Here is a 27,127-nt window from a genome sequence, read left to right on the forward strand (position 1 = left end):
AGGCCAGGGTCTGGCTGCCCACCAGCCCTGCCTGGTGGGGTCAGGGGTCCCCACGCAGCAGGGCCCACAATTGAGGTCCCTGCTGCCCACCCTGCGCCCTGCTCCGCACCCCACTCTATGGAGAGGTCTCTGGGTGGAGGACACTGTGCATAGGGGTTTGTGGGGGGAGTTAGGTGGGGGGCACTGTGGTTCTCAACCTGTGGCCCAGGTAACACTTAGTTAAATAGGTTGAGATCCAATGTTATAGAATATTTCCCAGAGCCCCCTCAGACCCTCCCTTGTCCCAACATGCTATGAGAACTCCAGGGGGGCTGAAAATATTTAGTGGAGCTCCGGTCTGGACAGTTCTGTCTGAATTTTAGCCCTGAAAAGAAGTTCTAAAATATGTGAAAAACTATTCATATTGAAGATGCGGTATTTAAGAAGAAGTAGGAAGAAAAGCATGGTACGAATAAAATGGTAACACTGAAACTTTCTAGCAAAACAAGATGGGGAAGTGTGGTGATGTCATTTGAAAGTTTATTAAAAAACCAACTAGCTTTTCAAGAAACAGTGATATTTGAAGATACTGAAGTAGTTAAAAGCGTATGATCCATTGTAGCTGATGAGGAGGTCTTCTAGGTTCACCTGCAGAACTCTCTGAAGATTCAACACCCAATTGCTTCTGCAATCACTGCACCTGAACCAGACAAAGTACTTTTGTCAGACATTCCTCAGCCAATGGCCAAGATAAAGTCAACTGGTTTTGAGAATCTAAGTGCATCTCCACTCACAAGTCAGGAAGGAGTAAAAGTTAAGGAGTTTATTCAGAGATGGGAAGATTTTTGCTGCAAACCAATACATGCAAACCTTTTAGATCCAGGGTTTGGAGGTAGTAATGGTTAAGGCTTGTCCTCACTACCGTGCTCAATCGGCATCGCTGCCATTGATGCACCGGCGTTGATTTAGCAGGTCTGGTGAAGGTGAGCTAAGTCAATGGGAGAGCGCTCTCCCATCGACTTCAGTACTCAACCTCAATGAGAGACGGAAGCTATGTTGACAGGAGAGTAGACACTGCTTTAAGTCTATATAAGTTACATAATTTACGTAACTTAACCAGCTGTAACTTAGATCGACTTACAGCATTAATATAAAAAGAAAAGGAGTACTTGTGGCACCTTAGAGACTAACCAATTTATTTGAGCATAAGCTTTCGTGAGCTACAGCTCACTTCGTCGGATGCATACTGTGGAAAGTACAGAAGACGTTTTTATACACACAAACCATGAAAAAATGGGTGATTATCACTACAAAAGGTTTTCTCTCCCCCCACCCCACTCTCCTGCTGGTAATAGCTTATCTAAAGTGATCACTCTCCTTACAATGTGTATGATAATCAAGGTGGGCCATTTCCAGCACAAATCCAGGGTTTAACAAGAACGTCTGAGGAAAGGGGAGGGGGGTAGGAAAAAACAAGGGGAAATAGGTTACCTTGCATAATGACTTAGCCACTCTCAGTCTCTATTCAAGACTTAGCCACTCTCAGTTTCTATTCAAGCCTAAGTTAATTGTATCCAATTTGCAAATGAATTCCAATTCAGCAGTCTCTCACTGGAGTCTGGATTTGAAGTTTTTCTGTTGTAATATCGCAACTTTCATGTCTACTCTACTTGCGCTACATTGATGACATCTTCATTATCTGGACCCATGGAAAAGAAGCCCTTGAGGAATTCCACCATGATTTCAACAATTTCCGTCCCACCATCAACCTCAGCCTGGTCCAGTCCACACAAGAGATCCACTTCCTGGACACTACAGTGCTAATAAACGATGACCACCCTATACCGGAAACCTACTGACCGCTATTCCTACCTACATGCCTCCAGCTTTCCCCCTGACCACACCACACGATCCATTGTCTACAGCCAAGTTCTGAGATACAACCGCATTTGCTCCAACCCCTCAGACAGAGACAAACACCTACAAGATCTCTATCAAGCATTCTTACAACTACAATACCCACCTGCAGAAGTGAAGAAACAGATTGATAGAGCCAGAAGAGTTCCCAGAAGTCACCTCCTACAGGACAGGCCTAACAAAGAAAATAACAGAACGCCACTAGCCGTCACCTTCAGCCCCCAACTAAAACCCCTCCAACGCATTATCAAGGATCTACAACCTATCCTGAAGGACGACCCAACACTCTCACAAATCTTGGGAGACAGGCCAGTCCTTGCCTACAGACAGCCCCCCAACCTGAAGCAAATACTCACCAGCAACCACATACCACACAACAGAACCACTAACCCAGGAACCTATCCTTGCAACAAAGCCCGTTGCCAACTGTGCCCACATATCTATTCAGGGGACACCATCACAGGGCCTAATAACATCAGCCACACTATCAGAGGCTCGTTCACCTGCACATCCACCAATGTGATATATGCCATCATGTGCCAGCAATGCCCCTCTGCCATGTACATTGGTCAAACTGGACAGTCTCTACGTAAAAGAATAAATGGACACAAATCAGATGTCAAGAATTATAACATTCATAAACCAGTCGGAGAACACTTCAATCTCTCTGGTCACGCGATTACAGACATGAAAGTTGCGATATTACAACAGAAAAACTTCAAAACCAGACTCCAGCGAGAGACTGCTGAATTGGAATTCATTTGCAAATTGGATACAATTAACTTAGGCTTGAATAGAGACTGGGAGTGGCTAAGTCATTATGCAAGGTCACCTATTTCCCCTTGTTTTTTCCTACCCCCCTTCCCCCTTCCTCAGACGTTCTTGTTAAACCCTGGATTTGTGCTGGAAATGGCCCACATTGATTATCATACACATTGTAAGGAGAGTCATCACTTTAGATAAGCTATTACCAACAGGAGAGTGTTTGTTGGGGGGGGGGGGAGATAACCTGGATTTGTGCTGGAAATGGCCCACCTTAATTATCATACACATTGTAAGGAGAGTGATCACTTCAGATAAGCTATTATCAGCAGGAGAGTGGGGTGGTGGGAGAGAAAACCTTTTGTAGTGATAATCACCCATTTTTTCATGGTTTCTGTTATAAAAACGTCTTCTGTACTTTCCACAGTATGCATCCGATGAAGTGAGCTGTAGCTCATGAAAGCTTATGCTCAAATAAATTGGTTAGTCTCTAAGGTGCCTCAAGTACTCCTTTTCTTTTTGCAAATACAGACTAACACAGCTGTTACTCTGAAACCTAGCATTAATATAGACAAGGCCTTAGTAATGATAGCACTGTTACAGCATTTGACTGGATTACTAAACAAGTCACAAACTTAGAACCAAATGTTGAAAAGTGCTTTCAAATGTTGCGGAATACAGAACCTCTTCAGGTATTTGGTCCTAGAGAACAATCTGAGAAGCTGCTTTTTCTACAACATAGTGGCAAAGCCTTTGTTCAAAAGATTCTTTGACTCCTTTTGCTTCTCATCTGCTTCAGACTCCTCCAGTTTCTGTAGCATGCGAAAGAAACGGGTCAGTGATTGGAAATACATACACAAAATCAAAAAACAGGCTAACGTAAAAGAGTTGAGAAACCTGTTTCAATGTGTGCAAATCTTCAGTTTAATTAAGTGAATTCACCAAGATCATAATGAAAGTTAAGAATCAGAAGTTGTAGATCTTTCAGACATCAATTCTGATTAGATAAGTCACAAGGAAAAATTTGAATTATGTTAGCATTTCCAAGATGATATTAGTAACTAAACTGCTCAAATTGTATAGGATGGCTAGTTTTGCCTACAGTTATGAAACTTACTCTATATATGGTGATAATGCACTATTAAAAGTCTGGTGTTTACGATAAAGTTTGGCTGTATACCCATATGTACTGTTGGTCCTTAATATTGTGCTGTGTTAACTCCATTATAACAAATATATATAGGGATGTTCATTTTTTGAGCTTTTTCTCAAGAAACATAAGTTTTTTCTGTATGTGCATTGTAACATCTGGTTTCTATCTACATAATATTTCTGGCCCCATGGATATAACCTTCCTTTTTGTTTACAAGCGGACAATATTGATATCTTCTATTTTCAACATTTTATTTCCCTCTCGATTTTAGAACATAAGAACATAAGAAAGGCCATACTGGGTGAGACCAATGGTCCATCTCACCCAGTATCCAGACATGCCAAACCTGTGAAAAAAAAAATGCAGAAATTTAGCTTGTTTTTGACTTAATTGTCTTGTGAGTTGCTTGTTGGCTAGTTTTTGGCTTGTAGCTTGCTGCTTGTTGTAGCTTGTTGCTTCTTTTTTTTTGATCGGCTCCCAGCAAGCAGAGGCAAGGGGCAAGCAGGGGCAAGGGTGGGGAGAGAGTCATGGGTGCACCGTTGGCCCACCACAGTCCCAGACTGCATGCACACTAGGGGGATCTAGTCACATAGGTTCTTAAGGATTGGCTTGTTTTGGACTTGTTTTGAAATGGGATTAGCTTGATTTTTGGCTTATTGTGAAAGTCGAGGTGCTTATTTACTGCGTGAAACTTGGCAACTGTGCCAGTATCCTGTCTTCCAGCAGTGGCAGATGCCAGACGATGCTGAGGGACTTAACAGAACAGAGCAATTATCAAGTGATCCCCCCGCTGTTGTCTAGTCCCAGCTTCTGGCAGCCAGAGGCTTAGGGACACCTAGAGCATGGGGTTGTGTCCCTGAGCATCCTCCATTAACTTAAGTAATTTTTTTAACACAGTTATACTTTTGGACTTCATAACACCCCATGGCAGCAAATTCCACAGGTTGACTGAACGTTGTGTAAAGAAGTGCTTACGTATGTATATTTTAAATCTCCTGCCTATTAATTTTATTGTATAACCTCTAGTTCTTGTGTTATGTGAAGGGTAAATAACAATTCCTTATTCACTTTCTCCAGACCATTCATGATTCTATAGACCTCTATTATATCCCCCCTTAACTGTCTCTTTTCTAAGTTGAAAGCCTGTAATTACCAGGATAACTTCTGGAGCCTTTTAAAAAAATTGGAGTTACATTAACTCTCTGCCAGTCATCTGGTACCGAGGCTGATTTAAGCAATAGGTTACATATCACATAGTTCTGCAATTTTATATCTGAGTTGCTTCAGAACTCTTGGATGAATTCCATCTGGTCCTGATGACTTATTACTATTTAATTTATCAATTTGTTCCAAAACCTCTTCTACTGCCACCTCAATCTGGGACAGTTCCTCAGATTTGTCACCTAAAAAGAATAGCTCAACTGTGGGAATCTCCCTCACATCCTCTACAGTGAAGACTGATGCAAAGAATTCATGGAGCTTCTCCACAACGGCCTTGTCCTCCTTGAATGCTCCTTTACCACCTCGGTTGTCCTGTGGACCTACTGATTGTTTGGCAGTCTTCCTGCTTCCCATGTACTTAGAAAAATGTTGCTGTTAGTTTTTGTGTTGTTTGCTAGTTGCTCTTCAAATCCCCCTTTTTTTTTTGGCCTGCCTAATTATGCTATTACACTTAGCTTGCCAGAGTTTATGTTCCTTTCTCTTTTCCTCAATAATATTTGACTTCCAATTTTTAAAGACTTTTTTTCGTCTCTAACAATCTCTTTTACTCTGTTGCTTACCGATGGTGGCATGTTTTTGGTTCTCTTATTGGGTTTGGTTTTTTTTTATTAATTTGGGATATACTTTTAGTATGACCTTCTCTTATGGTCTTTTTAAAAAATTTCCATGCAGCTTGCAGGCATTTCACTCTTGTGACTTTTAATTAGCTTCCTCATTTTTGTGTCATTCCCCTTTTTGAAGTTAAGTGCTACTGTGGTGGGTTTCTTTGGTATTTCTCCTCCGCACAAGAATATTAAATTTAATTAAATTATGGTCGCTACTACCAAGCGATTCAGCTATATTCCCCTCTTGGATAAGATCCTGTGCTCCACTCAGGACTAAATCAGGAATTGCCTCTCCTCTTCTGGGTTCTAGACTAGCTGCTCCAAGAAGTAATCATTAATGGTGTCTACAGACATGTCAACAGGTATAAAAAATACATGTAAGTACCTTAATGTGCAACTCCGTCTCCAATACTAGATAAGTATAAATTCTTTACTTTAGTATTTTATTTATTTCATAAATATACCTAGCATTTAGTTTCAATGAGCAAGTAACTGCTGCACATATTTCCATTTCCCCCCAAATTTCCATTTTTTTCCAGGAAAAAAAAAACCAGTAGAAACCCCCCTCCCCCACCCTTTGTTTTCCCACGCCTTCAAAATTTCTGGAAATTTTACATCACTAGTTCTGCCATATATGGAGTTGTGAAGAAAAGCCGAGATGACTGGATGTCAGTTTGAACTGATGTGCGGATTGCCAAGTGCCTAGGATGAGAGAATGTCATGCAAGAATTACAAGAAGAGAGCAGCAAGAGCCTGATCCTCCTTTTTCAACACAAGATACCTCATACCACTAGTCCAGCTGCACATCACTCCTTCTATCTAAAGAAGGTGATCTAGTACAATGCACTTGTTCTTTGATACACACTGCATCCCGCATTCCCCTTCTTTAATAAGTATGAACTCAATGCACTATTAAAGCACAGGCCAGCATGAGGGTGATGCAGAACCACATGACCCTTGGGGCAGCTTGGAAGAATTCTGTATCAGAGAAGGAATTCTGCCCTCAGCTCCCTGAGGTGCAGGAAGGGAGGGAGGAACTGTGTCTGCACCCGCTTTAGGGAGTGCAGCATTCTTTTCCTTCCCATCCACTGCTCTGGTCCTGCTTTGTAAGCCAAAATGAAAGAGAGTAGGATCATGGCCCTGCCTTCTCCCCATTCTTCCCTGCTCCATTTGATCCTCTTTGTTCCCCCATGGGAATAGAGAGGAAGAAATCTTTGTGCTCTTCCAAAGTTATGGACTTGAACTGTGCCTTCATGTGGGCTGTGTGGTGGTGACAAGACTTCTTGTGAAGCTCTGATACTGGCTGGTGGGCTCAAGCAAACTAGTTATAATTTGAAACCATATTTCTTCATGGGTAATTTAATAATAACAACATGTTTATCCAGCTAAAGACAAGCCTCTGTTCTCCCCCGACCCTGTACTTTGGGAAGCAATATTCCAGGGAGGAGCCAGCTTTGGAGCCAGAGAACCTTTCAAGCCAGCAGAGAGACAGGCCCAACAGATTTTGCAGTAGGTACTAGAGGACATTGACTATATCACTGCTTTCTATAAATTTAACTGGACATTCTCTGCCCTGTGCTGATTGGCTGTTTGCTCCACCCCCGCCTCCAGTTCCCTCCTTCACAGTGACTTTATCTGAAACTCACTTCTGTCTGCCCTCCATGCTCCTTTCCTTTTCTCTCCTTTCATATCCCCCTCACCTGTCTTCCTTCTAGAGCTCCCTCCCTTTTCGTCTGTCCCACATTACTCTGTTCACTCTGCTTGTATGTTATATTTCTTTTCCCTACCCTGCATCTTAGGGTATGTCTACACTGGCAGAGTTACAGCGCCTCTCAGAGAGCACTGAAGGGAAACTGCTGTTGTGTGTTCACACTGTCAGCTGCCTGCACAATAGCGTGTTCACACTTGCAGCACTTGCAGCGGTATTCAGAGCGGTGCACTCTGGGGAGCTATCCCACAGAGCATCTCTTCCTCTTCTGCCGCTAAGAGTTGTGGGAAAGCAGAGGGGGTCACGGGGCATCCTGGGTCCTGTCCCAATGCCCCCCATGCATTGCTTTGCATCCCAGCAGTCCCTGTGCTTCCATCCGCATTTGGCGCCATCTTTCAATGGTTTGTGTACTGCACGCTCTGCCTCTTCGGTCCGCAGGAATGGATCCTGTTGGATAATGTTGACCAATATCCTGCTCACTCTCACTAACACGTCACAAGTGGCAGTGGAGTTATTCCTTAAACTACAAAGGCAAGAGGAGTTTGACACTGATCTCGCCACACGTAGTAGTTACGACACGAGATTGCTTATGGCATTTACACAGGACCACAGTGGAACCCCGCTTTTGGGCTCGGGAAACAAGCACTGAGTGGTGGGATCACATCGTCATGCACGTCTGGGATGATGAGCATTGGCTGCAGAACTTTCAGATGAGGAAAGCCACATTCATGGGACTGGGTGATGAGCTCACCCTAGCCCTGTGAGGCAAGGACATGAGAATGAGAGCTGCCCTGCCATTGGAGAAGCGCGTGGCGATTGCACTGTGGAAGCTGGCTACTCCAGACTGCTACTGATCAGTCACTAACCAGTTTGCATTGGGAAAGTCGACCGTTGGACTTGTGTTGACGGAAGTGTGCAGGGCCATTAATCGCATCCTGCTCTGAAAGACCGTGACTCTGGGCAACGTGTGACATTGTGGATGGCTTTGCACAAATGGGTTTCCCGAACTGTGGAGGGGCAATATATGGCACGCATATTCCAATTCTGGCACCAGACCACCTAGCCACCAAGTACATTAATTGGAAGGGGTATTTCTCAATGGTTCTCCAGGTGCTTGTGGATCACCGTGGGCGTTTCACAGACATTAACACAGGCTGGAAAGGTGCGTGACACATGCATCTTTCGGAACACTGGCCTGTTCAGGAAGCTGCAAGCAGGGACTTTCTTCCCAGACCAGAAGATCACTGTAGGGGAAGTCGAAATGCCCATTGTGATCCTGGGAGACCCCGCCTACCTGCTCCATGGCTTCTTTCTGGTCCGCCGCGTTCTCTTTTCAACCCCTCGTCTCGCTGTCCCACCACTCCTTCAATTCTTGTTTTTCGGCCATGGAGTGCATCATGACATCACACAGAATTCAGTTCTTCGTGGCCACTTTCTAATTCTGCACAGCCATTCAGCCAGCGATAACAAAGATGGAGGCTGGGCTCCCAAGGTCATCTCTGTGAAGCCAAAATGCAACATTTTACAGAAGCAATATTGTGTGTAACACACAGATCACTGATTCAATGATTTAAAACACAGCCACTATTTACATACCTGTCACTAACTGGCTGACCCAAGGCATGGCCACTTGAGCCACAAGACTCCAAAAATGCTGGGTAATCAGTGTTCCAGGACCATACTGTACACTGGGCACATAGGGCTTGGGGAGAGCCAGCGTTGCTTATAACCATTACTGTCCCCACAATTTTCCACAAGCTGTGTTCATTATAGAAGAGATCTCACTGCTGAGGGTGAGCAGGGAATCAAAGGAGGGTCGTCTCCAAGACTGCGGCTTCCGCCCTGGCCCTTATGCACCTCGTGTGCATGCAGCAATGGTCCCCCCACTCCCCACATGATGGCAGAGTGGCACGGGAAAGTTACCCTTAATGGGGCAAGAAACAAAGCAGTTCTGCCAAAGAACCTGCGGCAGCGGATTGCCCAGTATCTCCATGAGAGTTTCGTGGAGATCTCTGGGCAGATTCCCGTGAAGTGAGGGAGTCAATCAACACCCTCTTCCACTGCTCAGACTAGGCTTGTGGTGGTACGCGCATTCTACAGACACAAGCCTGCTTTCTGCAGCCCTCCTGCTCCCAACAACTCGCTTCAGCAATTCCCAAAATCAAAGTCACTTACCAGGGGCCTCCTCTCCTGTTTGCGCTTCACCAAGCTCTGACAGCTGTGACTGGCTAGCCTCCTCCGGGTAGAAAAGAGCTCCTGGATGCATGCATCTGACCTCCGAGTCATCCTCTGCCTCTGGGTCCCCCTCCCATTCCACATCCTCATCCAAGAGTTCCTCCTCCTCCTGGCTCGGTCCACTCTTGACTGGCACGTGAGCCACCTAAGTATCCACAGTGGCTTTTGCAGTGGAGGTGGGGTTGCCACTGAGTATCGCGTCCGCTCTTTGTAGAACTGGCAGCTTGTGGGTGCAGCACTGGAGTGGCAGTTTGCCTCCCGTGCCTTGTGGTAGGCGTTCCACAGCTCCTTCACTTTGACCCTGCACTGCAGTGTGTCCTGGTCATGGCCCCTTTCTGTCATGCATCATGAAATCTGTCCATGGGTATCATAATTCCTACAGCTGGAGCGCAGCTGGGACTGGACAGCCTCCTCTCCCCAAATGCTGATGAGGTCCAACAGCTTGGCATTGCTCCAAGTGAGGGATCGCCTGGTGCGTGGAGCAGGCATGGTCACCTGGAAAGATGCACTGAGACTACTGCAAGCATCACCAAGCAAACAGGAAGGGGACTTTCAAAATTACCAAGGAATTTAAGGGGTTGGGCTCACAGTTGGCCACCGGAGGGCAGGGCAGTAGAGTTCAAACCGATGACCAGAGAGGTGAGAACAGGCATTGCGGGACGCCTCCCGGAGGCAAATTGCAACACTGTAATCAACCAGGGTGTGTACACTGGCACTGCAGCACTGTACCCCGGCGCAGAAAGCTTTACACCTCTCGTTGGGGTGGGTTTTTTAAAGCGCTGAAACTGTGCAGTTTCTGCGCGCTAAGTGGCGTGGCAGTGTGTACACCTCGGGAGTTACAGCGCAGAAAGCTGCTTTATTGCACAGAAACTTGCCAGTATAGACAAGGCCTTAGATTGTAAGCTCTTTAGAACAGGGGCTGTCTCTTATTCTACGTTTCTACATTATTCTAGCACAAGGTCCCATTTTCTGTTGTGCTGTAGACACGACCATAGTAAACACATTTTGTTACAATGATAGGCTTTGAAGAGCAATCAGCAAAGAGGTGTGCTATAGAGGGTATAAATATACTGTACTGCGTATTTTTTACTCTCTCTATTTTCTCTTTCCTCCTCGTTGCTCCTTTTTCATTGTTTTGCTGAATTTGTTTGTCTCTCTTCCCACTCTCTGACCCATTTTTTAATTTTACATATTCTTGTACCTCTCTCCTCCTCTCCGCCACCCTCACAGCCTCACCAAAGAAGAATGCAAAGCGAAGAACCATTTGAGTTGAACTTTAGAACCCATGACGGTCAAGTGGGTTTGAAATGAGGCAAAACAATTTCCCCCCTCCCTTGCCTCAGTCCCTGACAAAGAGCTTGCTGCAGCTTTACGGTAAATGTTCAGAAGGATGTGCTGCTGCACGTTTCCCTTTCATAAGGGAAATTCTGGAATGTGGCTGTGCATCAAAACACTTGTTGAAACATGGTCTGTTAAAAGGGCACCCTAAATCCCGCACAGTCGTCTCATATACGTTATATTTCCACTCCACTCCCTCTGTAGTAAACACAAGAGAATGGCAGGATGTGTCTTGTGGATTGCTTCAGTAATTTTGTTAAGGCAGAGTAGGGTAGATGATAGATCCAGCGATGCCGCTTTGCATGAGCTGAGGATCTGGCCTGTAGGATATAAATGAGTTTTGTTCATTCATTTTCCAAGGGGTAAATTTATACTCATTTTCAAGTGCTACTTTTATGGGTGTTATTCCTTAAAGTTAACACAGTAATTTTCTCTATCTGAATATATATACACATAGCTACACATCTATTCATCCACACACACACACATACTCAGCCACCCACCTGCGCAGTCATTTTATTTTCCTTACAAATCACTTCGTTTAGGCTTATCAGTGTGGCATTTAAGAAACAAGGGCCAAATATTTATCTTAGTTATTCTAATACAATTCAATTTAAAACAATGTAACTGCGCATAGAGTTGGTTCCTTTAGATAGGATTTCAGAAGGACCGCATTTTACTGTGCAAGGCAATACTCTTTCTCCCGCGTTCAGAAAGTGATGCTGCTGAAAGCATTAACAAGAACCTCTTTGTGTTCCTGCTCCAAGGTGAATGAGGAGCACTGACAATGGACTATCTAGTTACAGTCTTTCTTATTACCAGTTGGTGTCACTATGCCACTGATACAGCATTGTGCAGCCCTTCCATAACAGAAAGTAAACTGAGGGGAGGAGCATGGAGAGTTCAAACAAAGGCAAATAAGTTGTTCGATGTGAAAAGAATATCTGGTATTTATTGTTGATTCTGTTTTCATTTCTGTACAACGGAACACACTCATAGCTATGACAAGGAGTACTTGTGGCACCTTAGAGACTAACCAGTTTATTTGAGCATGAGCTTTCGTGAGCTACAGCTCACTTCATCGGATGCATAGCATATCGTGGAAACTGCAGAAGACATTATATACACACAGAGACTCACCTTGGAGCAGGAACACAAAGAGGTTCTTGTTAATGCTTTCAGCAGCATCACTTTCTGAACGCGGGAGAAAGAGTATTGCCTTGCACAGTAAAATGCGGTCCTTCTGAAATCCTATCTAAAGGAACCAACTCTATGCGCAGTTACATTGTTTTAAATTGAATTGTATTAGAATAACTAAGATAAATATTTGGCCCTTGTTTCTTAAATGCCACACTGATAAGCCTAAACGAAGTGATTTGTAAGGAAAATAAAATGACTGCGCAGGTGGGTGGCTGAGTATGTGTGTGTGTGTGGATGAATAGATGTGTAGCTATGTGTATATAATGTCTTCTGCAGTTTCCACGATATGCTATGCATCTGATGAAGTGAGCTGTAGCTCACGAAAGCTCATGCTCAAATAAACTGGTTAGTCTCTAAGGTGCCACAAGTACTCCTTTTCTTTTTTCTTTTTACGAATACAGACTAACACGGCTGTTACTCTGATAGCTATGACAATACCACAAGTGAGGTTGAATTTCTGTTCTGGAAACACATAAATATCAGTTCCTTTTTTGGCTCTTACGGTACTAAGCTATTCTTTTCATAGGAAGGCAATCAACTTATTTCTCAAAAGTGAGTAACAGAGTGAAACTGGAGATGTTAACATATGAGGAAAAGAAAAATTGCTTGGATTCAATTCAATCTGACCTTTATGGGCATAAATGGATTTCTCCATGTGCTGCAATTAGTGAAAACTGACAGATATTTTGCATTTATTTGGTTGAGCTGTGATTTGATTCAAACTGATAACATTCTCTGTTTTTCTAAAGCCCTACGGGCCTGACCAAAAGCTCACTGAAGTCAATGGAAGTCCCACCAACTTCAATAGGCTTCGGATCAGGCCCTTAGACCCTGGCAGCCCTTGGGAAATGCAGTAACTGTAAATAGTTAAAATACTGTATGTTGGGTATCAGAAACAGACTTTGCTTTCACTGACAATTTATTAGAAAACAAAGTCAAAATTTAGGAGGAATTAAACGCTGTAGAGCGAAATAAAAATGTGGGATAAAAAAAAGTGATGTCCTGAGAACCATATGCCTAATAAATAATGACTAATACATACAGTCTTTCCGTAGCCCCATAATGGAAATTTCAAATTCAGAGAAAGACATTTCCAGAAGCCTCTCTCCTAAGTTTGGATAACATTTTGTTTTGTAATGCTAAATATCATGGAGCTGTTTCTTACTTATGTGATACAGTAGAATTTATTTAATGCCCTGACAAAAGTTGCACAGATACTTGATTGGGAATGGGATGATTTTGAAGAAACAGATTCAGTGCAAAACACAATGCATTTCAAAGACTAAACAATGGACAAATAGCACACCTGATCTGCTTAATGGCTGCATCTAGGGCTTGTCTACATACAGAAGTTGCATCGATTTAACTAAAGGGGTTAATATAGGCCTCCTCCCCAGTTCAGAGCACCAATGTTTGGGGTGAAAGGTGGCCATGTTAGCATTCACTTTCTCTTATTTAATTTATCATTTACATTAAAATGGTGCTGTAGTTCAGATTTAGCTGTTTTACTGGTGCAGAATCTCTGGCCATCAGCAATCAATCAAACATGATACTTAAACCTGCCAAATGAATAAGTTGATTGTTCTGCATCAGACTCTTAATGAGTATATTTGAAAGGAAAATAAAATATCTGCTCAGATAGTGTAATACTGCATGCCAAATCCAATAATTAGCACAAAACCTTCTGTGAAACACCATGTTACATAAATCAATCTGCTCTGCAACAATTTAAGTCAATGTTTCAGCTGAGTGAACCCAAGGTATCTGTAAGGAATAACCCTGTTGAAATGAGGGATTTATTCTACACAGAGGCAGTGGATTTAACAGATCTCAATTGTATTGAAACAGAAAATTGCATATTCTTAAAAGCTGCCAGCTACAGCCTTGCAGCCTGTGTTACTTATTTAATTTTCAGATGAACCTTCAGACTGTAAATTCACATATTTCCCTTCACACTGGAAACTGAACTTCTTTGAGTTTGTCTCTGTGTTTAAACCTTTCACGCTCCTTGGTGACTGACCAGATAACCCTAATACAAAGCACATTTCAAAGAGGTTTTTTCCTTTTACTTAAAGATTAAAGTCTGTTTAAGAAATCCCCATTATTCCCTAAATTTTTCATATGTAAAAATTAGGGAAGGGAATAAAGAAAATGGCATGAAGTATATTATTCTTTATTCTCTTCTCTACCCCTCAGCTTCCTGCACATCTATCTCCACAACACATAGCACAGTAACAGAAATAATGGTAATGTTTAGCTTAATATCCCAATCAAAAAAAGCCTGAACCTGTCTGTGATTCATTTCACTCACCTCAATGGTTCTAAAGAAGGGGCTTTTCAAAATTCCCTTGAGATCAGCATTTCAATGGAAGTTACCGTTTATTTTACCCCTAAAGAATGATAATGCTACCAAACAAAAACAGGCTTTTCAAACTGGGAATGCGAGATGAGGAAAAGGCCCTCCAAGCTCTCAGAGAAACAACACCTATTCCTTCACCTAAGGCTGTTTGTCAGAAAGGATTTCCTCTTTTGTTTTTATTCCTCCTAATTCTACTTTATTTATACCCCTGAGACACTCTCAGTTCTTTCATAGCTCAACTTTAAACCTTTCAATTGTTGAACAAGCTTATACCACCCAAACAACGATTTTCATAAGACTCACTAAAAAAGTGGCACGTAAATCAAACTTTACAGCTTCACACTGTTTAGGCTGCTGTAACTGCAAACTGCATTTTCAAACTGTCACAATCTCCAACTACCTATACCAGATATGAAGACCCATACTTCCAATTTCCAATCTCCAGAGGTGTGTTTATCCTTTCTTTCCAAGCAAAGTGATTGGCCACGTCATCCCTGGAAAGAAACATCAGGCCTAATTTAACAAAATAAAGTTTCACACTTGGGTTTACATTAAAATTTACAATTATGGACAGCAACAAGTGTCAGTGTTTCTGAAGGCCCCCTGCATAGTGGTTATATATTTGGCTGCTAGATTTTGGCTAGGTTGAACATATCTTAGCAGATCAAATCCAGGTTCCATTGGAGTTAGAATTAGGCCAACAGAAAATGTGATCAACTATTTGTTCCATCTGGTTGACCATGATTCTATCAAGGGTGTTGAATGTAGTTTGGCCCTAGTGGCCAGACTGTGTTCAACCATCGTTGAGGAAGGTACTTGGGGAGTTGTGATTGATACACCATGCCTTTTTTAACATAGATGTACCCATAATGTTGTGAAACTTGGTGCTGTTACACTTGGATCACCTGTTTTTCAGAACAAGAATTCAAGGGTCAATTAGTCACTGGTTAACAGGGTAAATACCTGCCTAGACACGTTGGAGCTCACTGAGATGAGTCATCAGATACAATAACATTTGGCAGCCACTGCTCCCTTTCCCAATGTTGTCAAAGCCCTAGTTACACTGATAATTCTCAGAGCAGTTCTAGAATTATATCAGCCTTGATTCCAATAGTTTAAGAAAAAGCTCTGCAATGGGAGGTCAGAAAAAAGAGATGTCCCTAATACTTTAAGGATCCAGCCATTCCTAGTGCTAGGATCTGAATTCTAATTCTTTGACAGAACTATGCCAAGTCTAAAATATGTGAAACATTATGGTTCACAGTTGTTTTCAAAAATGTCATTTAGGGACAAGTTTCACTTTGTAGTTCTAAAATATGGGTGAAGTCGTTTGTTTATAAACAGACATTTTTTGAACACTGGATGTTTCTTGGTACTGGGTTACAATTCTCACAAATGTGTGTTTTTGAAATCTGTAGTTTTTAAAGGACATCACTACATATCTGTAGAGTTTATTTTGTCATGTTTTAAAATATTAATTTCAGCTCCTGACTTTCTAACGTATAAACTGAAAAACAAATTCACTTATTTCTTGAGTGATATTCCTTTGTTTGCAGGTGGAGTGAAGGGCCACCAACCAGACCACCCCAAAACCCACCACTAGCCCATTCTAGTCCCAGTAGTCTCCATGCAGAAACTATTTGTTTAGGGTCACTGCTCAGTGGTAGCAACACACATTTCTGCCACAGGCAGGGGAGAGTTCACCAGAAAAAGGCATTTCACCTTTATCAATCGGGCTTCTTATTTGACACCATTCTAGGAGTGCCTTAGAAAGAACAGATTTTGGTTTTATATCAGGCCTTACATACTCCTCTGTTGCCAGCACCTTGTGTAGTCATTTACATTGATACAATGCTACCCTTTTAGAATAATCAAGTCTTACATTCACTTTGCACTGGTGTCAATGACTACACATCAGTTGTTTTACTGTACACAGCAATGCAGTTTAAAGCAGTTAGTGAATAATACCATAGCTAATGAAGACTGCAAGAGGAATGTCTAGGTATGCCGAATATAGGTACTCATAATTAATAATTATTAGTAGTAGCGGTAGTAGTAGTAAATATATTGGTAGCATCCAAAGGCCCCAGTGGAGAATGAGGTCTCATTGTGCTAGACCCCATATAAATATAGAAAAGAGACCATCCTTGCTCTGAAGGGCTTACAATCTAAAGACATAAACCGATGAAAGGTTGGAGATAAGGATACAGTATGCAAGCAAATGATATGATAAAGAATTGGCATAGCTTTTTTATTTGAGTGTATTGTAGGCAGTTTGACAAAAAAACCCAACTTATTTTCCCCAGAATTTTTCACAAAACATGCTTAACATTTTTGACCAGCTCTTCTGGACAATAAATTAGGCATGAGTTTGCAAGGCAGTACGGCTACAGCTGAGGCCAACACCATTATAGGCTGTATTCACAGAACATCACACAAAAATATTCCCTTTTTTTATGTGCATAGGTACCTCATTGCCAGAAAGTTGTTGATACATTGGAATGAGTTCAGAGAACAACAAGGCAAACTGTTATGAGTTTGAATGGATTGATATATGAGAGAAGACTAAAAGAGTTAAATATGTATAGTTCAGCTACTAAAGGAGGAAAGCTTTTGATATTTCACTACAAATATTTGAAAGTGTAACTATTAAGGAGGAAGAATTATTTCAGGTAATGCAAGGTAAAACTAGAAATAATGGAATGAGATTAGAAGGGAAAAATTAAGCTGAATATCACAGAAAATTTCCCAACAGTGAGATCTATTAAGCTGCGGAATAGTCTTCCAAGAGAAGTGGTGAAAAGCCCGTACCTTAGGACATGTAGAATTAGATCTGACCAAACACTAGTAAGTAGGGACAATCCTGCATGATCAGAGAGTTGCGCCGTATGACCTAATAGATTTTCTTCCATCTTTTAATTCTTGAAGGTGTGAGGTGCGTTTTTGTATTTCATTTCCAATCTCAGTGAGTGACAATGCTGGAACACAGAGCACACAGATGGGCTAGAAATAGGTGAAAACAAAGACAGGAAATGAAATAGGGATCTTTTCTTAAATAGTGGTGTGGCAACCTCAGATAAGCAGGAAGACCAACGGCATTGACAATTACAACATATATTAAGGAATTATAGCTAAGTTATTATGCAAGACCCCGGTATATACTTACAGATCATCTGGTTCTGTTTCAGTCAGTCCCTGCATAGAGGTTAGACTATGGTGAACCACCAGATCTTATCTGAGCACAAGGAGTGAAAAGAATATCAGCAATAGGAAAAAAATAATAAAAAGGAGTAGTCCTCCAAGAACCGTTCCTTACTGTCATTATTCTCATTCAGTCAGTATATATGGATGCTTACGTATATGCCACTCTTCATTGCCTTGGGCTAGGCTGGGCTGGGCTGGAGTTGTTTTGCTGATCCACAATAGTGCAAGTGCCATGGCTGAGCTCTGGATACTAGCTGCTTATTCATACTCAGGTCCCTTTATGCTCCTCGTCTTAGAATAAAGGGGCCTTCAAATGAGTGCATACGTAAATGACCCAGAACAGTGCACAGGGACCTTATTGTAATTTGTAAATAAAAATCAGGCCCCTTTTGTTTCATCCATCTGCCATGTCTTCTCTTTTAGGCTATAAACACTCTGGGGCATGGACTGTCATTCACTATATGCTCGTATAGTTTTTAGCACAACGGGGTCCTGATCTGGGTGGCTTCTAGATGCTACTGCAATATACATTTTAAATAAATAATTACGTAAAGCTGTTTCATGGGTCTTTCTTAAGATGAGAGGCAACTGCTACAGGTGACATAGAATCTCTACAACTAAGACCGCACAATCTGGAGATTTTTCTCAGTAAAGACAAGGACCCTTACAGAAAAGTCCTACATAATTTGAGGGCTTGTATGGGATTCTTTCTATTAACTTCAATTGACTTTGCATCACACCTAAACTGATAATGAGAACTTTAAAATAGGCTGTAGCAAGAATATAATTATCTATTAAATTCAATAGAATGATTTAAAAAATACTGTATCAAAGTTGTCATTCTCTCTTAAATGATAAATGTTTTAAGTAATTTCTATGGTTACCATCCCTACTAAGTGATACAGACTTCTCCCTAATGTTAGACTGTAGTGTCTGGTGGTTAGTGCAAACCACTGGGAACCTGAAGAGTTCTAGACTCTCATCCCACCTAAACCGCTGACTCACTGTGTGACTGGTCAAGTCAGTTGAGCTCCTTGTGCCTCAGCCCACCAAGCTTGAAGTCTGGGTAAGATGTGGAAGTGAAAAAGAAACCAGATGCTGAACTAAATCTGTCTGGGTCAATAAATCACAAATGGATGGTGAATATCTCTTTTTGTGGATTAGAGTTCACTTATTTGATGCTCTAGTCAGAAATCGTGTGGCTGTTGCAGAGCAACAATAAATACAGAAAAATCCTGGCTGGTTAATAAAACTCTAGGTAAACAGCCTATTTAGATGAATAGCATTCTTGTTTCAATTCTCATGGCTGCTGGTAAACCGAGGTGCTAGTTTTATAGCAAACTCATTCTCCTTTAAACTTGCTGTTTTCACTGTTGCTTCCTATGGAGTCTTGTTAAGCACCATTGTAGTTGATCCTCTGACACCAGTATATAAGGAGAATGTATTCATTATAGTTCCTTTGTGCTTTGATATATTATTTTTAAAGCTCTCCCTCTATTTTCTCTTTGTAGCAGTAGATGTGTCAAACATGCCCTGACTGATTTAGCTTTGTCAGTCTGTCTAGTCAATGAGGCCTGGAAAATTTACACTCACACAGAAACACTGAGTTAATAATGATGAAGTGCTGAAAAAGTTTTGGACCACATCCAAAAGTCTGAGTTTCTAAAAACAAGACCCAAGGCAAAAACTGCAGGCTCTGATACAGACCTCAGAAACATACACAATTCAGATTCACTTTTTTAACTTTAGAAGGGGTTTCTTCTAGCTTTCAAAGGAAATGTTCTTCAGTTATGCAAATGAACCTTCAACAATTTAAGGATATAATCCTGTCATTCTTAGTCAGACTTGATTCAGTCATTTCAAAGGCACTTTTGCCTGAGTATGAATGGCAGGATATGGCGTGAATTTATGATCATGGAGTATGCTGCTGTGTCCTATTTGCACGTTTTTTTCAAGTTGAATTTTATGGGCAAAATCCTGGCCTCATTAAAGCCAATTGGAGGTTTGCCACTGACTTCAATGGAGCCAGGATATCACCCTGTTTGGTTTATATTAGAAGAATGAATTGTAATATCTGTGAGAATAAGGCCTTTAGAAGGAGACGTGGAAATAACATAAAAATAATCCCAAACTGTTAAATGGTTTTAAATTCATTAATAAACTAAATAATTTCCAATGAGCCCATGAGTCAAAGATGTGTGACTTAACAATGACGTGACAAAAAACCTGGGGTTTGGTAGAAAGAAATCATGCTCTGCAATGACACAGAGTTCTGACAAGGAGATTATTTATGGCTGTTGTGTTAATCCTGTTATTCCCACAAATACGCTTTTTAAAATTAACTGCCTTGATATGAGGTGAAGGATAGGATAGATTAATAGAACAGCTTGTCTCCACAACTAGGTCATTTATAAAGTATAATCTATAGGAAAGCTGATGTCATAAAAAGAATGATTTGATACCATTGCCATGATATTAGCTCCCTTGCTACCCTTGAACTCTAGAGACTTAATGGTCCTCAAAGAAATGATATTGAAACAACCTATTTTGCAAATGATCCTGTGGACATCTCAATCTATTAAATAATTACCAGGAAACTTTAGGTGACTGTCACTAAGATCTGTGTTTTCCTGATTATTTAAGCAACAGTCCATGCCCTGAATAATTGTTCAAAATCCAAAAATTATTTAGCAATTTTTGTGCAGATTGTCTTTGCTTAACCTATTGGAAAATGATGGTTCAGCTACTTTCAGATTTACCAGCCCATAAACCTAGCCTTGTCATACCAGTCTGCAAACTAGTGCAAGTAAACAAGGGGAGGGATAGCTCAGTGGTTTGAATTGGCCTGCTAAACCCAGGGTTGTGAGTTCAATCCTTTAGGGGGCCATTTAAGGATCTGAGGCAAAAATTGGGGATTGGTCCTGCTTTGAGCAGGGGGTTGGACTAGATGACCTCCCGAGGTCCCTTCCAACCCTGATATTCTAGGATTCTGTGAATCCTAATATGTGAGCTCCTGGAGGTTATGTAAAAAAACCTGCTCACCAGTAGAGAACTTTTTGCAGGATTGGAGCCAAATTCAGTGATGACTAATCTTCATGCTTGCTAGTCTGCAAATAAGACTCCTAGCTCTTTAGCAAAATATGTAATTGATCATGGTTTTGTATATGTAGGTATTGTAAAAACAGGGTAAATCTCAAAAGATACAGCTGCACTGGAAAATTCATAAACATTTTCCTGTACTGGCACAACTCAACTAGCAGTAGCAACAGTGGGAGTTGTGTGTATGGATGAGTGTATTTGTGTATATGGTTGTGTATGGGACTGCACACATGAGTACGTGTATGAGTGCTTAGTGCGTGTGCATGCTGTATGTCAACAGTTTTGGCAAGCAAAATGATATTTTCCACCTATTCTCATTTCTCCATTGTGTATGCTTTTGTCTGTTTCAGTTTTATGTGTTATACCATCACTCATTTGAAAGAGTAGCTGTAGATCTTAAACAATGGTATTTATATGTGAGATGTAGTAAATTGTGAAGTTAGATGGCGATTTTCAGAGGGGGAAAAAAAAGCTGTTTCTCTAACAAATTCCAGTGCTCCACATGCTATCTTACAGGTCTCCCTTTTTGTTCTTGAGCTCTTGCATAGTTAATGGCTCTATTTTTTGCATAGGCACTGACAAATATTCTTTACCTGGTTATATTGTCATGTCCTCTCCTCGCTGCAACTGGAGTTGTTACACTGATGCCAACTATTTGCTCATCATGCCGGTGGGATAAGGCCTCTTTTCCAGCCTGTTTATTGTTCCTATTCAGGACGTTTATTTCCTACTAAACTAATTTTCCAAAATGTGATATATTTTTTCCCCACAACTAAATATTTTTATTGTCCTGCTTCATTTTTACTATCTATAAACCCTATTTATACCAATACCAAAACAATAGCAACAATTCAATATGCCTCAACAAAGGCCTTTGCTTTGTATCATAAATTACCTTTGTCTACATTCCTTGGCATAGAGCCCCTAACACTTGTTTCACCAGGGCATAATTTCAGTCCTATTCCTTTTTGTAGTTCTATAGCAATAGCACTAGTTGGCACTCAACACAAACATTAAAACACATATCCTTTGTCAGGTGGATTTGGATGCCACTTCTTCCATGGAAAACTTGGTTCAGTTACATTAATAGGACTATTCATAAGCTTAAAGTTACACTATAAAAATTGAGATCTAAATCAGATATCCTTTAAAATGTGTTCTGACATGGTTTATCAACATGTCATTTGCCTGTAGGTTCAGGTAACTGGTTTTGCCAACTGTGGAGAAAATAATTTAAAAAAAAAATAAAAGGAATCTATATTCTTTAAGATTTAGGTCAAAGAATTTCACTCCTAATACTGAATCTTTATATCCTAAAATGTAACACCTGGTGCTAAAGAACAACATTCTCTTAAAAGGGGTACCCATTCTCAGATCAGATAGGAATTCTGCCTTAAAGACTGACCCTTTCACTCCCACTACACTCTCTATCTTTCTCTCCACCAAAAGATTCCCTTTCATGGTCACAAATATTTAAGCCGTGGTACTGATTTGCTTTCATATCAGTTTTGTTCCAGATTTGTTTATTCTGCCCCCTCCTAGCAACCCATGTTCCTCTGGTAAATCTGATAAACAATGCCTTTTTATTGCTACAGGCAGAAAGTCCAATGCAATACAATAGGAGGCATGACTTGGCTGGGTTGCAAAGTGCAGGTGTTCGGAATATTATGGTCATCCAAACCAGATGCGGAGGAGATGAAGCACCTGTTTCCCTTCTTTGCAGTGCTGGGGAATACAACTCTATGCAGGCTACAGAATGTAGCCTGAAATTAATAGTGCTGCTGTATTTTTTCCTTGAAAGGGGAACAAAGATGTACCACGTACAACTTTTACAAACATTCCTGCAAGCACGCACTCACGCACACACACCTGTGCGGAGCTGGATAAGCTGCTTTCAGTGGAGCAGAAAGGAATCAGAGACTTAGCAGTAACTTCACCTCTCTCTGTATTTTATTATGCAGCAGGACAAGGCTGATGAAGGAACAAGAGGTGATGATTTTTTATAGCTTTGTTAGCTGTCAGACAATCCATAGCCTCTTGGATTTACCTACATTTTATTCACATTTCTACAGGTTCTACAAATACCTCTTTCAAAGGCAGAAATTCAGTGAATATTTTCTGTTCATGAGACAAGGCTCAATCCTGTTGCCATTGAAGTGAGTGGAAAAACTCCCATTGACTTAAATGGGAGCAGGAGCCTGTCCTAGTACATTTCATTTTATTAGATACTATGGAGTCCACAGGGGGAGGAGGCAAAACTGTGATCGTTGGGGTCAAATTCTGCTGACCTTCCTCACTCTGACTGTTCCATTGAGTTAAATGGAACTGTACATGTGGCTAAGGAAAGCAATAGTTGGCTTTTGGTTTGAACACTGTGAGCTGCTAAGTCCAGGTGACTTTCAAATAGTAAAGAAGTTATTTATAAAATTCTAGCCCAGCACCTACAGAACTTTGTCACAATAGTAGTGTAACAGGGCAACCGGACCTGTTCTGGAAGGAAGCTGAGCAAGCAGGCACTTGGAATCAACTGACCCAGCTGAACAGCAATTAATTATTGGGTTTGATTCCTGTCTGGCGGACATAAAGGAGGGCCCCACCGCTCCTTGAGGGGGTGGGGAACAAGGAGACAGTTGAGAGTACATTCTCGCAACAGATAGCTGGCAAGAAGACAAGCAGACCTGGTGGACCCCCGCCCTAAGGTCGGGAATTCCAGACCTTTAGGTTGCCAGAGGGCCCCACAGTCTCAGCCAAGAACAGGGCTATTCCTTTTATTATTGTTCTACATTTCCTTTTCTTTCTACATTTCCTTTTCTTTCGGAGACTAAACAGAACCTTGAGGGAAGGGGTTATAAATGGAACTGGCTGTGGCTGATTGTTTGTTCCAGTCTGGTGATCAGATCCACCAGTTTACCACTCATCAAGAAAATGAGTGATCTCATTCTATGGACTGTCCTGTTAATTAAAAATTATTGCAATAGCCATGCTTTTCATGAGGAAATGGTAAACACAACATAGGATTTTAAAAAATTACTGCTTTTTTAAATTGTGAAAATTTTGAAGTTTTGACATTTTCTAGTCTTTGAAAAAAATATTAAAAGGTTTTTTGGAGTCAAAACTAAGTTTTGTTAAAAAGTTTTTTGTCCAAGACTCCAAATTTGGAAAAGCTTTATAGAATCATAGAAATGTAGGGTTGGAAGGGACCTCAAGAGGTCATCAAGTTCAGTCCTCTGTGCTGAGGCAGGACCAAGTAACATATAGACAATCCCTGACAGGTGTTTATCTTAAAAACTTGCAACAAGAGGGGTTCCACAACCTCCCTTAGAAGCCTATTCCAGAACTTAACTGCCCTTATATTTAAAACGTTTTCTTAATATCTAACCCAAATCTCCCTTGATCTGATTACTTCTCATCCTATTTTCAGTGGGCATGGAGAACAATTGATCACCATCTTCACAACAGGTCTTAACATATTTGAAGACTTTTATCAGATCCCTCTTCAGTCTTCTTGTGTCAAGACTAAACATGCCCACTTTTTGGACAGCTACAAATTTGGGTAAAACTTTCAAAAGTAACTAAGCTAAGTGCCTGCCTCACTTTTGAAAATGGGACTTAGCCTAAATTACTTAGGAGCCTCTCTCTACATTAGCACTTTTGTCGGCAAAACTTTTGTCAGTCAGGGGTGTGAAAAAACACACCTCTGGCTGACATAAGTTTCACTGACAAAACTGCCGGTATGGATAGTGCTATGTTGGTGGGAGACGCTCTCCTGATGACATAGTGACTGCTGCTCGTTGGGGGCGGTTTAATTATGGCGACCGGAGAGTTCTCTCCTGTTGGCATAGAGCAGCTACATGGCAGACCTAACAGTGGCGCAGCTGCCGTGGCACAGCTCTGCCGCTGTCAGGTCTGTAGTATAGACATAGTCTTAGACACTTTGGAAAAATGTACCCTTCGCCTCCTCGTCTCTCTCTCACTCCCAGGCACACAGGTGAAATAGGTAACCAACAGCTCCTCCTGGAAACAAGGAATGGCCCTGCAGTTCAGTTAGAGGAAGTTTTCACAGTTTAGAGCTGATGCTTGTGCATCACAGGGGGGCTCACTGTTGACTGCAGTAGCACGCAGGCCACAGAAACACAGTGGGCCAAATTCAGTACTTTCGGAAGAAGGCACAACTCCATTGAATCATTAGATTTGTGCTCACTTACAACATGACTGAAATTGGTCTAGTGAGTTCATCTATCTACCCGGTGGCTGAACTTTGTGACTTTGTCCTTACCCATAACTATTTTACATTTGGGGACAATGTATACCTTCAGATCAGTGGCACTGCTATGGGTACCCGCATGGCCCCACAGTATGCCAACATTTTTATGGCCGACTTAGAACAACGCTTCCTCAGCTCTCGTCCTCTAACCCCCCTACTCTACTTGCACTATATTGATGACATCTTCATCATCTGGACCCATGGAAAAGAAGCCCTTGAGGAATTCCACCATGATTTCAACAATTTTCATCCCACCATCAACCTCAGCCTGGTCCAGTCCACACAAGAGATCCACTTCCTGGACACTACAGTGCTAATAAACGATGGTCACATAAACACCACCCTATACCGGAAACCTACTGACCGCTATTCCTACCTACCTGCCTCCAGCTTTCACCCTGACCACACCACACGATCCATTGTCTACAGCCAAGCTCAGCGATACAACCGCATTTGCTCCAACCCCTCAGACAGAGACAAACACCTACAAGATCTCTATCAAGCATTCTTACAACTACAATACCCACCTGCGGAAGTGAAGAAACAGATTGATAGAGCCAGAAGAGTTCCCAAAAGTCACCTCCTACAGGACAGGCCTAACAAAGAAAATAACAGAACGCCACTAGTCGTCACCTTCAGCCCCCAACTAAAACCCCTCCAACGCATTATCAAGGATCTACAACCTAACCTTGAAGGACGACCCAACACTCTCACAAATCTTGGGAGACAGGCCAGTCCTTGCCTACAGACAGCCCCCCAACCTGAAGCGAATACTCACCAGCAACCACATACCACACAACAGAACCACTAACCCAGGAACCTATCCTTGCAACAAAGCCCATTGCCAACTGTGCCCACATATCTATTCAGGGGACACCATCACAGGGCCTAATAACATCAGCCACACTATCAGAGGCTCGTTCACCTGCACATCCACCAATGTGATATATGCCATCATGTGCCAGCAATGCCCCTCTGCCATGTACATTGGTCAAACTGGACAGTCTCTACGTAAAAGAATAAATGGACACAAATCAGATGTCAAGAATTATAACATTCATAAACCAGTCGGAGAACACTTCAATCTCTCTGGTCACGCGATTACAGACATGAAAGTTGCGATATTACAACAGAAAAACTTCAAAACCAGACTCCAGCGAGAGACTGCTGAATTGGAATTCATTTGCAAATTGGATACAATTAACTTAGGCTTGAATAGAGACTGGGAGTGGCTAAGTCATTATGCAAGGTCACCTATTTCCCCTTGTTTTTCCCTACCTACACCTCCCCCCCTTCCTCAGACATTCTTGTTAAACCCTGGATTTGTGCTGGAAATGGCCCACCTTGATTATCATACACATTGTAAGGAGAAAAGGAGTACTTGTGGCACCTTAGAGACTAACCAATTTATTTGAGCATAAGCTTTCGTGAGCTACAGCTCACTTCATCGGATGCATCAGCTGTAGCTCATGAAAGCTTATGCTCAAATAAATTGGTTAGTCTCTAAGGTGCCACAAGTACTCCTTTTCTTTTTGCGCATACAGACTAACATGGCTGTTACTCTGAAATCTGTCATTGTAAGGAGAGTGATCACTTTAGATAGGCTATTACCAACAGGAGAGTGGGTTTGTGTGTGTGGGAAAAAGCGTGGGGGGGGGAGAAAACCTGGATTTGTGCTGGAAATGGCCCACCTTGATTATCATACACATTGTAAGGAGAGTGACCACTTTAGATAAGCTATTACTAGCAGGAGAGTGGGTTTGTGGCGGGGGTGGGGAGAAAACCTGGATTTGTGCTGGAAATGGCCCAACTTGATTATCATACACATTGTAAGGAGAGTGATCACTTTAGATAAGCTATTACCAGCAGGAGAGTGGGGTGGGGGGAGAGAAAACCTTTTGTAGTGGTAAACACCCATTTTTTCATGGTTTGTATGTATAAGAACATCTTCTGTATTTTCCACAGTATGCATCCAATGAAGTGAGCTGTAGCTCACAAAAGCTTATGCTCAAATAAATTGGTTAGTCTCTAAGGTGCCACAAGTACTCCTTTTCTATCAGATGAGGGACCCAGTTAGGGACTG

The sequence above is a fragment of the Natator depressus genome, chromosome 3 (assembly GCF_965152275.1).
Source record: "Natator depressus isolate rNatDep1 chromosome 3, rNatDep2.hap1, whole genome shotgun sequence".
In the NCBI taxonomy this organism is placed as follows: Eukaryota; Metazoa; Chordata; order Testudines; family Cheloniidae; genus Natator; species Natator depressus.